The sequence below is a fragment of the Stegastes partitus genome, unplaced genomic scaffold, assembly GCF_000690725.1.
Source record: "Stegastes partitus isolate 25-593 unplaced genomic scaffold, Stegastes_partitus-1.0.2 Scaffold1, whole genome shotgun sequence".
In the NCBI taxonomy this organism is placed as follows: domain Eukaryota; kingdom Metazoa; phylum Chordata; class Actinopteri; family Pomacentridae; genus Stegastes; species Stegastes partitus.
In genome coordinates, this window is record NW_007577732.1 from 2611265 (window position 1) to 2625782 (window position 14518).

Here is a 14518-nt window from a genome sequence, read left to right on the forward strand (position 1 = left end):
ATGAAAAGTAAAAGTATTCAGGGCAGAAGAATGTATCCTGTGGTTGTTATACTTATATATTCTCTATATTGTTTTTCATGCATTAATGCAAGAGCAGGATTTTACTACTGTAGTTGGTTGAGTTGAACTATTATGAATCCAGCTGCAACTATTGATTATCTCAACAGTTTGTGAAGCTTGAACCATTAAATGCTATTTCATGAAGGATGACAATTAGCAAAAATAAATGCCAATTAATTTCTGTCAGTCAGTTACCTGATTAATTAACTATTTGTTCTAGCTGTACAAGCTTTTGGAAAGTTTAACAAAAAAATATAGAATTTATAAACTCGTTATATTTCTTGTGTGCAAAAATAGATGAACTAATAACTCGAAGTGTCAGATGACTTTATTGAAGTTAGATTTAGAATATTTTAGTGAAGTAGAAGCAGAAAGTATCATAAAAAGAAAATACACAAATAAAGTATCGTACTTACACAAAAATTGTGATGGCTTTTGTGTCGCTCTTTTCTAATGTTCTATAGACCAAATGATAAATCGATAATAAAAGTGTTAGTTGAGCTTTATTTTAAACTAACTTAAACCTGCCAACAAACCAAATAACTCCAATTACTGTGAAGAACCTTTAGTATTTTAAAGAGCCATATAAATTATGTGAAGAACTATCCCATAAATGGAGGTTCTTCATTGTTGAAGACCCTTTGGGAACCAGAGAGCTGTTTAAGAACCTTTTTTTTCCCAAGAGCAGCACTTGAGTAAATAAACTGAGTTACACTCCACCACTGTTCTAGTCTGTTTGGTTACCAGATCATTGTTGTCTCTGATTTCCATCCTTGTCGGGAGCCATTTATCATCTGCCACCTTCTCAGCAGTAGTTGTCTGAAATCTTGAATGAAGAAATCTGGAGGCTGAAAGCTCTTAGCTTAGACATAGATGTTACTAGCATTTCATACCCACACCTTCTGCCTGACTTAAACAACCTTGCTGTCAGCACTTTGTCAGTACTTCTTTAACGCATGTACTTCTAGAGCAAAGAGTTGCCATTTGTGCTAGATGAAACAATTTTGATAAAGAATTTCTATCATACTACATTAAATCCAATAGATATGTGCCGGCTGTGGAGAATCTAGAGTTATATCCCTTAATATTAGAGATAATTATTAATGTAAGGATAATGAACAGTGAGAGTTCAAAAAAACTGACACAGTCCCATTGTAATCAGTGACCAGTCTTGGCCTTCGCCCAGCCTTGCGTTTCATACGTCCAAGCGCAGACATATCACAGACTGATTAAACTTTCAGTGGCTCCTGAATACCATTTTCACCTCTCAGTGCAGCCAAGCGGTACGGTTCCTTTTCCGAGATCCCTCTAACCAATCGTGCCTAAAAAGCTTTTCAAAGTGCTGAGTGGAGGAGCACTTGAGTTTGAGGAAGGGTTATGTTCTCCGTGCAGCAGGTAGAACAGAGTGGTGTGGAGAGCGGTGATAAATATGGTTCTTTTAATACAATAGCTTTGTAGGTCACTCCGTGGAGAGGCAACGTGCGCTCACTCAGCCGACTTCCCCTGCAGAGCCCGCGCAGCCCACAGACACAGGAACACGCAACCTTTAAAGAGGGATTTGAAAAGGTCATAGCACAGGCATGCAGAATGGTAATATAGGAGTGCGCTTCCAGAGGTCACAGGGTCAGTATGGGATTTATTCCTCCATGTCCTCCTTGAGATGTCTGCATGGAGTATGTTAAGACTTAAAAGATTCATTTTAGCAGTCTTTGCCGATGCCGTTTTACATCATGAAGCAGAGCAGCCACTTTGCCGATTGCATTACATTCAGTATCTCAAGAGTTTTTACCCTCTGTGGTGCTGGGTTGACCCACTTCTGAGGATGAGGCGGTGATGAGAAAGTGAAAGAGTCCACCTGGACCTGGTTAGAGGTGTGGTTAAGACGGGCTTACCGGAGGCTGGTCTGTCCCAACACACCGCCCTGACGTCTTCTTCACTCCCTCAACGGCTTCGTCCCCACTGGTCTTTACAGCTCAGATGCTTGTTTTAAGTGGTCATTTGCCATGTAAGGACCAATCACATTTCATTATTTTGCTCCCAGTTTATCTGCCGGTTGTTACCTCTGAATCTCGAGGTATTATGTTAGCCCGTGGTTTCCTCTTGATGGAGCAGGGAGGATTTCCTTAAGACTGAACCAGCTGGGTCTCCGCCACATGACAGAGTGGGTGCTCTCCCTCTTTACTCCATAGTCCCATGTGATATCACTGCATGCTTAGCGAGTCGTCTTGCATTGATCTAATTAGTCCCTCGACACTTCTTTAACGGTCTGTATTTATCAGGAACATTAATTAGTACCTAGACTGGATGTATTACTTTGGAAGCAGTGGACGTCCTTGTTTATTAAAGTATTAACAATAGGAGGGAAATACTCTCTCTTATCCCCTGGTATTAGTCACTTAGTGAGCCTGCTCATTCATCATACCCTTTCTGCAGTGTGTTTTCTTCTCCTACTTATCCTTGTTTGTCTTTTTCTAAGTGCACATATAAAGTGATGTTGGATTAGCATAATTAATTATAGCAGCACTCTGTGCCCCATGTTACACAGTTGCACAGTTGTTGCATTAACAAAGTGTCGCCCATCTCTTGTGGATAGTTTCTGAGGTATGGGGCCGTGAGACAACTAGCTCTCGCTGTGGTTCCACTCAAGTTCAGGGAAGATTACAAGAGACAGTGTGGAAAACCGTTAGCTAGAAATGGGGAGGTCATTGATTTTCTAAGCGACAGCAAGACCAAAACAGACACTCTATCGATTGGAGACTTCCTTGGGATAGTTGGAGATAGCCGGAGGAGAGTTAGGAAGCTGGAAACACTAGTCAGTTTATCCGTGTTGTGTGAACGTCCATCATGCGTGACACTGACCAGCTCAACACCTTGAGCTAAATTGTTTGCCACAAAGAAATAAAGCATCATCTGCTCCACAGCTCTTTTCCCTCAAATAAAAAATACCTTGCTGACAGTGCAAGGTCATTGTGTAGTTTAAGCATGATCCTCTTGGCAACCCCCAACATGGCACAAATTATGTTGAGTCTAACAATGCTGGTTAATATTGTCAGTGCAAGTATACAGCTGCTCACATTTCCTTGTTTGTTTATTTCATATTAGCCCACAGGTATCCCACTTAAGTCAACAAGTCATTGGATATATTTACATTTTAGAAGCTTTTATTTGATCAGCCAACAAGTGAAATGGTTTGATTCATATTCAAGAGTTGAGCACAGAGCTTTCTTCCACTAACCATGCTAATTAGACCCACTTTAGCAATTTTATTATTACTCAGGGGGTCTTTTGACTGCTGCATTTGTTGTGGATTGGTGTTTGAAAGACACTGTGCAACCTATTTTAGTAACAGTCCACACTTTCAAACTCTCTGATCAGTCAGACTGAATTTTGTCTCAGTTTTTTTCTGTTGGCTTATTACTACAAACCTGGATGCACATTTACATACAGTATGTAGGTGCTTTATGTGCATTTTCCTTTATTACTCTATATCCAGAGGTACAATTTATGCATGTACATATAAATTACTATATAATCTTTGTATATAAGTGTAGGATCAAGTATATTCATTCACACAAAGGCAAAAAAGACCCCGTCTTTCTCTTAAGTGGCCTTGTGGGTTAAAAGTATGTTGGTCCGCCCTGAGGTGCAGCACAGCACGCAAACACGCATAAGGACACTGACGCTAATATAGATATATTACTCTCTGAGGGAAATCATGCAAATCAGGGAGACGGGGGAGAATTACCTCCCCCCCTCCCCCCACTGTGCTGTTATGACTCTGTGAGGCTATAGATGATGACAAAACCTCACCAGATTTATTCAAAAAATTAGTTTTAAGCCTTTCTTCTCCCTGCATTTTGTCTTAAAGTCTTCTAAATTTAAGGTCACGTAGTTGAGCAGGATGTTTTGTTCTTATTAGTGTTTTTTTCACATTGTTCTCAGCAGCTTTTAAAAGCTATTGGTCTTCTTTTATGAGTAGTTAGGAATTCAGCTTGACAGCACTCTGAACTTCTTTTAACAAACGGTCTTATAATGAAACTGCTCGCATAGCAGGGCTCGAATAATTAGAAGTCTTCTTCCTACAAATCCTAATCCTGATCTAGATGATCTTTCCAAAGTTACATTTTTGATCTTTGTTGCACCTGCATCAGCACCAAAATTGTAATCAGAAAATAATTGGATAGAGCAAGGAAGCTGCAAATCAGATTCAGAATGAGATGATGCGTGATCCCGAGGCTGCCAGTGACACATTACAATTACACATAAATATAAATGCCAAAAGCTCAAGCACAATTGTAGTTTCTCATGTAAATCAAGCAGGTCAGAGGGAAGCTTACAGACGGGTAAGAAGTATATAGGACATAAAGACAAAATATTATATGTGTCCAGTTGTTTTGTTATTTAAATACCCAATATCTTCCCTTACAGAGGTCTCTTGTCTTCAGAATACATTGTAAAGCAGGACACTTCTTAAGCAATAACTGAGGCTAATGTTCAGTTTGTTCAACCACACTGCAGTTTTGAGATGTAATCTGCCCTCAGCAATTTATCTGAAGCAAAGATATATCACATTTCATGGTGTATGCTGCGATAGACTCGTTTTTATCTCAGCTTTACTATTAATGTAGTCCAGATATCCAGATGTGAGATGTGCGTGTTAGGGCCAGCTGTAAAGGTAACCATTGTGTCATAATATAACAGCCCATAACTGGGCCTTTGAGCGACTAGATCTACGATTACACAGCTGTTTTTCATCGACAAAAGAACGACATCAGTGGGTGACAGTCATTTACACAAATCTCCGTGGTTTAACTCTGCTTTAGTTGATTAACCTGCTATAAACCTTGTGAGCCACTTACATGTACAATATCTAATCAGCCTCCCATCTCTAGAGCAAACACCTTCAGGCACCTCCTATCAGTCTGCTGCTGCCAATTACAGCGACACAGAGAAAAGCAAAACCAGAAATTTTGAGCCTAATCACAGACTGTGACTGCTCTTTCCGTGAGAACTGTATTTTATTTACAACCAAACATCAACATATGTATCTACTTTGGTTTCTGACATGACTTTGCTGCATTTACTCTCCAGCTGAGTAGCGTTAACTGCCTTTCAACATGCTCTAGTCTCAAGCAAATATTCTCTCATGTTGTCTCTATTTATTAATGATTTATGCTTCTCGTAATGTTTAACTATTTTCTCTACTTCTGTGGTAATCCTAATCTGCTGGCCCCTCAATAAGCATTTTACCTTCTGCCAGGCTGTCACTGTAACAAAATATACTCTCTACAATTCACGTCGAAGGAGAGGTTGTAAATTTGCTCCATGCATCTGACAAAGTCCAGATCAGATCTTCATTTCACTTTGTAAGTCATGTCAAACAGCACCTCTGCTCTCAGACTTTTCTTTCCTGTTTGATGTCGCCCACACGGCCATATGGTACTGCTCTCAGGATCAGTTTTTTATTTCCTGCCGTTCCCTCATCCCATGTTCTGTTCAGCAGTGTGTAAATCTGCCATAGCCTCACAGTGGCCGTTGTGGCATTTTAATGTGAAAAGGATCCACTTTTCATGGTAACACATATTAATTTACATTTTCTGTTTAAAATATCACAGGTATTTGTTCATCTTCTTTTTTTTTGGCATACACTGTGAGATGAGTACTATAATGAAAGGGTTTAGATTTTGAATTTGTCTCTAAATGGGTGGCAAATGGCAGACAGAAAAAACAAGTCCATTTCCAAACTTGAGATTAAATAACCAAGTATTCAGTACTACTCAGACTGTGTCGCTGGTTAGATGTTAGAGCAAAAAGGGCTTTAATGAACCTTTTCTTTGAGAGTTCAGCCAGCTCTAATGCAGACAGTGGATATGTAGGAACAAAAGAAAAATAATTTTCATATTTCTGCCTCAACATTGTGTTGGCATCTTGTATGGACTCTGTTATAAAAGTAACACGGGGGTAATAGCTTTGGCTAGAAGAAAGTGTATGTGAAGCAGAGTACTTTCTAATGAGTGTTCCTTTTGACCCCATGGCATTAAGATCCACAGGAAAGAAAAAGCTCCACATGTGGGTAAAACCTTAGAGAACCGAAAAAATTATTAGCATTTCCATGTAGCAAGGGATAGTGCAGCCCACACACTCCCTCACTCATGTGCATCATCATGTTCAAGTACTGACTGGGTTACAAGGCTGGAGAGCACGGTTAATAAGAATGCACAGGATGAAGACACAGTCTGTTAGCAGCTTTAGTACATCCGCTCTCCTTAAGAAATGCGGATATGTTTGTTAGATAAATTACAAATCACCAGTGCCTCCTCCATGCCTCCTCCGTGTGGCCCCTGTGGTCTTTATGTAAAGTTCATGACAGCCAAATCCAAGCTTGTATGCAGTTCAGGGAATTTTGCCTTGGGGAGCTGTGATTGGATTCCCATTCATCTGGCAGCTTTTGTATAATACTCAAAGTAGAGAGGACCTGGCTGGATCACACCGCATATTTCCTCCAAGGAAACCCCCCCAGAACCAGTCAGGCCCAGACAGGGCAAACATGCAGCTGAAAAGGAGAAGCCGGACATGCCAAACAACCACTCGGAGCCACACATTGACTGCTGCAAATCCTGCATACACTTGAGGGATGGCCTCCAAAATGATTTATCTGAGTAACAGAAATGAGATTTTTGTATTGTTTTCCTAGCGCGCATTAGTGGATTTCATTTGTTTAAGACTGTGTTTTCCCGATAGTCTCTGCTTCTGGACCTACTAGGGTTCGCACTTGTTGTGTGGAAACTGCTTCTATCTGACAAGAAACACACACTGTGCTATGACTTCATCAACATGAGCTCGGCGTACTGGCTCGAGTTTACAGGATGGCTATACCTGGCCGCACACAGCAGCCTCCCTCAGAGAGGGCTGAGTTGGCTGTTACAGTCCTCTTCCTAGAGACTCAGCATGTATTGACTAAATAGAAACAGGAAAATGAAAATATTAGTGGATTTGACAACTAAGCAACATGACCTCTGCATGATCCTGGCGAGCCTGACTCAACCAGTCCTTCAACTTCACATGTAATACTGCCTGTTGGTGGTCAGTATGGGAATTTGAACCACAACAAAGATGTGAAAGGTTAGTCATTGCTTTAAAGGAGCTCATAGGGAGGGTTGAACTCATATTGAGACAGAAATCCTAACAAATAAAAATATTGTAAGGCAGTGGCATATATGTATGCTGACAGCTCTGACTAGAATTCATTTTTATGATACATGGTACATTACTTTTTAAGACTTATTTCAGTTTAAGAAAAGTTCTACTTTTTTCCCACTTGTGTCCTGTGAAGGTCTTGACCACTGTTGCATGTGGTGACATGTGTGTACATAATGTATATTAACAGTTGGTTGGCAGTAAAACCCAGCAGTGAAGCAAAAGAAAAGCAGAAAAGGACCTTCAGAACATTCAAACAACAAACTCGTGAGGTCGGAAATGCATTCCACATGTTTTCCTTTTGTGGAGACAAACAATGCATTTTTGATGAGAGAAGTTGAACGTAAACACAATTATGCAAGTTGAAAACTCTGCAGAATACCTTTAACAAGAGCCAGACAAACTTCCGTGACTTTCTGTCGTCTCTTCATGCAGTTTGAAGGAAGGTGAAAGTCGACAGCAGCAAACCTCAGGTACTGGATATCTATTTGAAGATACAGCAAGATTAAAGGAAACACTTCATTCCTCGGGAAACTGAGTTCTGATACTTCTGGACTTTTTAAAAGAATTTGTTTTTCACATTACAGACATCTACTAATTGAGATGTTGAAGGATGAGTTTATTAAGATCTGCATTCAATTCATTTGTGGTTTTGAAATACTCCCAGAGACATAAAATAAAAAAGAAAATGTTTTTTTCTGACTCTACACAAGATGAAAAAATACACCAAATCTTTTTTTAACTTCAACGCTAAGTTGGACCTCATAAATTTCTTGTACATTTGAACAGGTTATCCACCTTCTTTTAGACACACATGCCTCATCAGCAGAGGTTGTTACAGGCCGGTGGCTGTCCAGAGGTCAGATCATTACCAATGCAGCCATGGATCATAGATACAGGCCCCACATTAGTCCTTCCTTCATCATTCCCCTCTGACCTCGTCCGCAGCTGCACTACCTCTCATCTTTATGATTAGAAAATGGCCCAATCCTTCTCCTTCACACACTCACTATTCCCTGTAGACTCAACACAAGTATTCCATCATTATAATTATTTGACCATCCATATTAATTGACAAATTTGTCAGTGGAGCCCGTTGCACCATCAGTCACATGCCAAAGCGATGTTATAGTGTTGTGAACCAGAAAGCTCTGGTGGGATTGACTTTTCCCTTAGATTCTCTCCATGGTAATTACAAGTCCTCTTGTTGGTCAGGAAGGATTTTCATTACTGTCATCGGTTATGTACTACTAAACATTTAGTTGGAGCCAGGCAATGTCACTCACTGTTCCTGTCTGAAGTATTGACATTTTTCTTCACTTCAGAGGAACAAAGCTGAATTAAAGCAGCCACTTTAGAACATTTCGGCTGTTGTGTTTGTTGTTCTTATTGGCAAAACATACTGGGAAATTTAAAATCCATAAAGCCTGCCCTTCTCTTTCAGAAAGATTATATATTAAAGTAATATAAAATAAATACACAGGGTGAATTGCGAGGTTTTCCTGCTGAAATTGTGTCTGCCCTTTTTTTTTTTTTTTTTTTTAAATCAGATAGCACAACGCTTCTGCTGCTGGCAGCAGGAGTTGGCAGGAACGGCTCAAAGCCTGTGAAAGTCAAATGCTGTCTCTTTCAGTTTGAGAGAACAATTTTTGAAAATGTGAGCTAAAATGCTAGATGCCTCAAGCATGCTGTACTCCAATTTTCGTCTACAGTGCCATGCAGCAGTGAAGCCTGAATAATACAGTAGGATCTATTTGTTCAGCTCTAATGTGTAAAATATGTGAGGCACATGCAGCATTTGTTGAATTAACATACAAATTGCTGATATATTATCTTATGGAATTTTCCAAATCTAGCAAGACAGCATTTTCCTGTCAAAATGTTTTATATTCTGTTCTGCACACGGCCTAAGAAGCAGCGTGGTGATGTTTTACACTGATGAAATAACCAGGCAGCTTACCAGAATGTTATCACTTCTGTTTAGTCACACTGTGCTGAGCACTCATGCATAATTGTGTACATAAGCATTTATCAAAATCTGCAGTCTGTATTGCAATATGAAGCTGACTCCATTGACTATCCTATTGCCTTTATCGTGATATAGTGGGCCTCTAATGTCGACAGGCTTCGAGAAGTAAGGATTTTAGCTCAGCACTTTCCTCCGAGCTTTGGTTGTAACCAAGCCTTCTCAAAGTCCAATGTCAGACTCGTCCTTTGATGTATGGATAGAGGCGTTTTGTTCAAAGGGATAACCTTTTCTGGGCACTTCTTTGAAATGATAATTCACCAGCTTGCTGCAGGTGGAGCCGAAGCTCTCGGCAGAGAGGTCAATCAAAGTCAAATGGAGGGGCCGCTCACAGCCTCACCTGAGCCGGTGCCAGTGCCTGGCTGTCGCTGTCAGCCCCGCCACCAACCTAATCTCTACTTTTGGTAAAAGGAGAAGACACGGGGGATGTCACAGTGACGAACAGATTTTAAGCAGCAGAATGTGAGCCGAGGAGTTGTGCTGTCATGGTCATGAAGGATCCAGGAATGTTTATGTGTGGCTGAGTGTTTACACAGCTCTGACTATGGATGTCAGACCCAAGCTGAGTTTTCCTGTACTATTCCAAGCTGCACGCTCTGTGTACCATTGGTGAGGGGGACGCAGCTGTGTGTAATTACGTCAGTAATAAAGCCTGGATATGGTCCACCTGCCGCAGAGTGAACCCTCTATCCAATCCAGCGCTTCTGACAACAAAGGAGACGAGTGCACGCTGATTATGGCTTTGATGATGCAGCTAGAAGACTGTGTTTTATGGGGAGATATTTCTGTCTCAGGAATAATTTGCTGGAATTATTCAATCTCTCTCGAACAATGACATGTAACAGTGTATGATCACAGACACAGTACTCATATGTCACATATGTCATGTCAGAGATGAGTGAATCATAAACAAAACAAACACAATATACATATATTTACTCTGTGTATGTATGATATATACAGATCATTATGTGCAGACATTGTGATGGTTTGGTGACCTGCCCAGGTTCCTTTCCATCAAGTGCCTGCGAGTGTTTACTTAATACAACCTACTAGAACATGCGCAACTGAAGTGAATGAATGAACTATCTCAGCTGATAATAATACCGTCTGTCAGTCTCCTGTCACTGTTGTCCATCTGGATGCAACCATTCAGGACTCTGCATCAGCCAGTGCCTCAGTAACGAGGCAGCACAGGACACACAGACACAGATCTCCCTTGGGTTCGGGCTCCAGCTGGAGCAGACATGCTAGGGCAACCTGTCCCTATTATTGTTTGTGACAGAATCAAGAAGGAAATGCAAGTAGCAAAAGTACGTGTGTGGAGTCTGCACGTCAGATTCTGCTGGCAGTGCCCCCAATGTAATTATGGGCATGGGTGGCCAGCTATGACAGCTCATCTGTTAGCCAGCCAGTAGGAGTCTGGGGCACCTGGTGAGCCCTGCACCAGAATGATGAGCCACAGATACACACAAATTAAAAATCACATACAGATTTTCATGAAACAAGAGACACAAGTAAGCGACAGTTTCATATTGTTTCATGTTGCTCATTAACACAGTGACATATGCATCTGCCACAGACTGACAGAGCTGGCCACTCCCAAATCTTGTTTCTCTGCATTTTACGTGCCGTGCACATTATCATTTTAATTGGTCTCATCTTATCATATATTCAGAGCACAACTACAACAGCCATAGCTTTTGAATTGATTAGCCTAGACGAACGACATGTTCTGCAGATGATTTATATGAAATAATTGAAATGACATCTTTAACCTGCATCATTAAATATGTATTTCACAGTACAATATTAGTGTTGACAAACAGTGTCTGCGCTGTAAATAATATCGTTTGTGTTGTAATAGAAATTGTAATGTGCCCTCACCACGGTAGTAAAACAGAACTGAGTGGCTCAAGTTCTTCTCAGCTTTTCATATATTTTATAAAACTCATCAGGGATGTAAAAAATTAATTCAAAAGTATTTCAAAGTACCGTTTAGTTTTTTGGTTTTTTAATTAAAAGGCTTCATATTTTCTCCTGAAAATCATCTTAATAGGCTCATGCACAATGTCAGAATAATTTTAATTATTTTAAAGTTGTTTATTATTATTATTATTATTATTATTATTATTATTATTATTATTGTTATGAAAACACACAACAAAAATATGAGTCCATTGAATTTTTAGGTTTTGCTGTGTTGGTTAGGTCTCCAGTAAGTACAGCTCATAGAGTGACAGATCAGGCCCCTAGACAGTCCTGTACCTTATTGTCCAGAATATGTTTCTGTCAATACAACCCTCCCATATGCGACCAGGGCAGCCAATCATCTTCTGCTCACCCTTTGACAGAGGCCCTCCAATCAGGGATGAGTAATGACTGGGCAGGTTAGCATGCAGTGATCCCAGCTTTCTAATTAGTCTTCCATTAACTTTTTCAACCTTGGCAACTGCAGGGTGCACATTTAGCACACACACACACACACACACACACCTCCCAGCCTCAGAACAAAATATTGGGCCTCCACTCTAAAACTGAAAATCTAAAATGAAGTATTTAGTAACATTTTCTGCTCTGCAGTGCTCATTTAAATCATGCTCACTTTCACCCTAATTGGCCAGAAGAGTATGTTTTTTCCCTGTTGTACCAATTTATGTGTTCCACCATCCAAAATAATAACGCTCATATAGTGCTATGCCAGATTGTGCATCATCTATTGTCTTTCTGTTTGTTTAATCCTGCAAAAAGACATTGGTATATGGCACATATGAAAGATGATGATTTTGTGTGTCATTGCTAATCCATATAATATGAATGGAGAGTTTTGAAGTGCATCTGGCGCTGGAGCACATAACACACAGGGTTCACATGCCCTGAGCAACGGTTGGATTCTCGATTTGTCAGACCCTTCCTGTCACTGTCCAATAAAAGTATAAAATTCCCACAAAAATAATCTTAAAAGGAGAACTAAAACATCTGGTGTATGTGATCTTGATTCTGACTGGTATTTCAGAATATACTCTCTAACTTTTCAAACATTTTTCTTCTATGAAAATACAGTATGGTATGTGTGCATACGGGAGATAAGCCGTCTCTGGTTGACTTTGAAAGGACTATCTTTTTAAAGTATGGCGGAATTTACTTCTACAAAGAATAAGTCACAGATCACCTTCTCTGTTGGATTTGATTCATTTTACACTATTGCGATTTCTTGGCCAACAGTGTTTGTTTAGATACAGGCAGAATGTCAATGTTCTTCTGTGGTGTTTCTGGTTTCATTTGGCATCCTGGTCTGGCTGATATCTGTCAAAGACCATACAATGTGTTTCTGATCTGAGGAATAAAAGAACTTGCCTGAGCCTTGTGCAGAATGTGGACATGCTGTAACAGAAACTAGACAAAGAGATTCACTGAAAGCGAGAGAGAACCGGAGAGAGTATACATGACATGGATACTAAAATTTTGTATTTAGTTTTTTGTTTCCAGCCGAATATGTCGCTTAGCTCAGAGGATTATTTCCCCTTGCTTTATCACTAAATACAGCATAGGGCAATCATTATCAGTGGTATCTGTGTGTGTGCAAATGTGCCTTTCTGTGTGATGCAAAGCATGAATTCATGATTCATCCTGTTTCACAGTGGGCAGTCAGTTTTAGAATGGAGTGCCACAAAAGAGTGATGGAAATTCCTGGGGAGCCGCTGTCCTGTGGCCTTCCAACACCCAGTGGTATGCACTATCTTGGCATATTATCGCTTTTTCTGTTTGTCAGCATCCCACGACTTCAAAGGGGACTTCAGGCTCTCTTTTATTTTCTGTCAGTGTTGAGGGGTTGACAGAGCGAGTCTACATTTTATGAACAAAGCCCCCCCTAAGACATCGAGCAAAATAAAATGCTACTATCCTGGATGCAGCTCCTAACATTTACTCCAAAGCACTGATCATAAACTATTAATAGATATATGTCTGTATGAGCACCAGAAGGGTGCCTCTTTGAATTGGATTCTTATGTTGGCCAGGGTTAGGATCGGGGGGCTAAAGCTATGAGCTCCCTTTATTCCCCCAGAACATCACTATCCTGCATGGAGGAGGATAGCAGGCGGGTAGCTACCATTATGGCTGTTGTGTAAAATTGCCATTATTCAGTCAAGCGATTATCTGCTGCTGTGGTGTGTAATGCATCTCTGTGACTGTGACTGATGCCTGCACATCTAAGACTCCATTGGAGAAGGGTGAAATGGAAAGAGGTGACCTCTTTCTCTGCGGTCTTGTTTGAGATATGTGTGTGGCTCTTTTTAGACACATTATCACAGTCTGGCAAGTGGATAGGGCAAGTGGATGGCTTTGTATCAATGTTTAATTAAACCAAAGGTAGTCCTCTTATTCACAACTGACTAACGGTGACCTCTATCAAATAGTTTTTTGGCTGTCTTACTTTAGAAACAAAAGTATAGAGTGAAAAAGTTTTTGGCATGTTAAATGTTTTAGACTGTTACCCATCATGCAATTTCATGAGGGAGACATCTGATTGATTCCAAAGTCATTCTACAACTTGACAACAACCCCAAACATTCAGCCAGAGTCGCAGAGAACTATCTTTAGTGAGGAGAACACAAGTTCTGCAGCAGATGGTGTGGCTTAACAGAGCCCTGATATGAACACCACAGAGACAGACATAAAGAGACAGAAGCAACTGAGACAGCCTAAATCCACAGAAGAACTCTGGCAAGTTCTCCAAGATGCTTGGAATAACCTGCCTGACAAATAACTTGACAAATTGTGCAGCGTAGAAGTTTAGGAGAGCTGGTGCTGCAAATATTGATCAGATATTTTTGTTGCTTACTGTACTTTAGCAGAAGTTCATTGGCAAATGAAACTGTTATTGGCATTATTTTAGAAAGCATCCTTACAGTACTATGTTTAAAATCCATTCTATGTGTTGTTTTCATGACATTGAGAAATAAAATGAGTCACCCTCTTGTTTTATATCAAGGTTTTCCACTTCAGAAATTGTCTTTTCATGGCATTTCCGGTTTCAAAATTGCATTTATTTATATCATGTGATTTAATTATGCTGTTATATTCCTTAATAATAGAGCAAGAATAATTAATTTGCCATTTCCTTTTGTAATTTCCAAGTTTTCTATTGTCTCAGGTTTTCAATTTGTGTCATTTCACTTTGTGCAATACAGCAGCACATGCTCTAACCAAAGCACCCATTCAGTCATGCTTACT

General features: G+C 40.1%; 1 protein-coding gene across 2 annotated transcripts in view; it reads left to right on the forward strand.

Moving 5' to 3' along the window:
- The window catches only part of macrod2 (mono-ADP ribosylhydrolase 2), a 415533-nt gene that overhangs the window by 364190 nt on the left and 36825 nt on the right, over positions 1-14518 (forward strand). The gene's annotated exons all lie outside the window — the stretch shown is intronic.